Here is a 2456-nt window from a genome sequence, read left to right on the forward strand (position 1 = left end):
GAGCCAACGGCCGCTTTTGGGGAGGGATCGGAGAAGAACAAACGCAAATGGCGCATTTAGGGTCTCACCGGACTCTTGGGCTGGATCGGTCCTCCCGCGAAAAATAAAATCCGGCTGCAACGGAGATGAAGAGGGTTAATCTGCGAAAGGGCCAGGCTAAACCCGCACACGTGCCCATACGGGGGGGGGGGGGAACGCCGAGTTACTAATTGATGAGGTGAGGCAGACAATGACTTTCAGATCCAGGACTTAGAATTTGAGGGTAGGAGCTAGGCTTTTAATCGGTTAAGACGGGATTAATCAGTAAAACACGAATAAAATGGTTTCGGGGAAAATGCACAGGCACATCAGGGAAGATGCCCGAGTGTCGGCTCTCGCCGTGCTGGCAATATAGGGAAAAGCTCCCCAAGATGCACAATGTAAATGTCTCTGCCACCGTAAGCGTCTCCTAGTTTCTCAGGGGCAAAGCGAGTGCTTTGGACAATAACCTGAAACTTTTTGAAAGCAAGGGCTTCCTCGCAAAACTTGGCTTTCCAAAATTTTGGCTACTGACTCTGGTTCTTTACCTTTGATTATGCTCTTCACTTGACTGCTCTGGGTCAGGTATAATATTATTAAATAGAAGTTACTTAAGAAAGGGATTTAAATTAGTCTTTTCCTTCGCGCACTCAGCAGAGATTGTAGGTAGACATTTAAAGTTTGGGGTTTTTTTCTCCCCCCTCCCCGTTCTCCACTTCTACTTGCAACGCCTGACTCGTAGAGACACAACCAGCTTTGATGCTCAAATCACTCCCCCGGCGGCGGGAGCGGAGGGCGGGCGGCACGGCAGGCCGGGTCCTGCTTGCCCCCCTGCCCCAGCGCTGCTGGTACCCGCGGGGGGACAAGCACCCGCGTGGAAAGGTGGGCTGAAAAGAGCTTCTTTCCCTCTCCCCCTTCCCCCCCCCCCCCAAGTAAATCTCTTTCAACCTATTTGTTTATTTAGCCAATAAAAGTCGGACTAATCATTTTAACACTGACACGTCCTATAGCATCTCGCTAATCGAGCTCTGGTAGGTGCTTACGTTGGGCAGGGTTTCTTCCAACTCTAGCGGCAGAAAAGAGAGCAGGCTTCCCTGTTCCTCGCTCAAATCTACAGCCTGCCCGCTGTAATACAGTACGTCTGGAGGACAGATATGAATTGTTGCACTGTTCATTGATTCCTACTAATGAGCCGGTCTAAATCAACACTGGCGCTAAGTAGCTCGTCTCAAAGCGCACAGACGATGCTTAGGCTGGTTCTTTCACTGTTTCCCGCGAGCCGCGTCGCGGCCAGTAACAAGAGCTGACCGTAAGGGTTTGGAGAGAACAGCGTAGGAATTTTTGCATGTCTCCGGTTTTTGTGCTAGGCTTCGCGTAGCTTTTTAAACTTAATGAAAGGGACGTTAAGAAATTACTCCAAAGGGCCCGCATTTCCCGCTCGCTGGTTCCCGGGACTAGCTTGACGCCCGTTTCCCCGGGGATGCTTGGCACGTCTCGCCCTTGGGACCAAAGACCTGGCCCCTGTTCCACCTCCCGGTGGTGCGGTGCCCTCGGGTGCCCTTCGTGCTTGCCGCTCGGAGCCGGGCTGTACGGGAGCGAGGGGCCGAGGGGGAGGAAAGTGGGTACGGGGGCTGCGAAGGGGCTGGGGGGAGGAGGGAGCTTCCCTGCTCGGGCTGCTGTTCCCTGCCCTCTGTTTTGAAAGCGGATCTCGCTCTCACATGGTGTTTCCTCAGCATCTCCCCCCGCCCCCGCCGTCCCCGGCTCCACCTCGCCCTGCTGAGGAGGTGTGAACGAGAGGGGAGCCGGGGAGCCGCTTCTCGCCCCTTTTCCACGAGGCGCCAAGTCCCCGAGCGTCTGTCATGTGATAGCAGGAGAGCCGGAGCTGCGGGGGTCTCCCGGCTCGGGCATCATTACAAAACCGCGCCGGAGCACGCAGCCCCGCCACAGCCCCGGCGGCCGCCGCCCCGCTCGCCTCCTCTCCCGCCGGCTCCCGGCGCTCGCCTCCGCCGCCTGCCGCAAACTTTTCGGGGGACACAGGACTGAGCGGTGAGAGGGGCGTTTTTGTTTCCTCCCCCCCCACTCCACCCCCCCATCTCTGCGGAGGTCCGGGGTGATTTCACGCTCCCCAGCCCTCGGTGCGTGCGGAGCATCAACTCCAGCAGAGTGTGCCAGGCGGCAGCGGGGAAGCCCGGCAGACTCGGCGGCCTCCAGGAGGAAAGCGCGGACACCGGTGGGGGCCGGCACCTGCCCCCTGCTCCCTGCAACCCCCGAGGCCCCGAGGCCTGGGCGGCAGCCGCCTCTCCGGCAAGCGGCGGGGCAGCGAGGCAAACGCATCCCGCGGGGCGAGGCTGCCCGAGGGATCTGTGCGGGGAGGCGGCCGGCGGGCCGCGGGGCGGTCGCTGTCGCGCGTGGGCCGGGCGGCTGGCGCCCAGGATGTA

Source organism: Haliaeetus leucocephalus, unplaced genomic scaffold (assembly GCF_000737465.1).
Source record: "Haliaeetus leucocephalus isolate CR32 unplaced genomic scaffold, Haliaeetus_leucocephalus-4.0 Scaffold251, whole genome shotgun sequence".
Lineage (NCBI taxonomy): Eukaryota > Metazoa > Chordata > Aves > Accipitriformes > Accipitridae > Haliaeetus > Haliaeetus leucocephalus.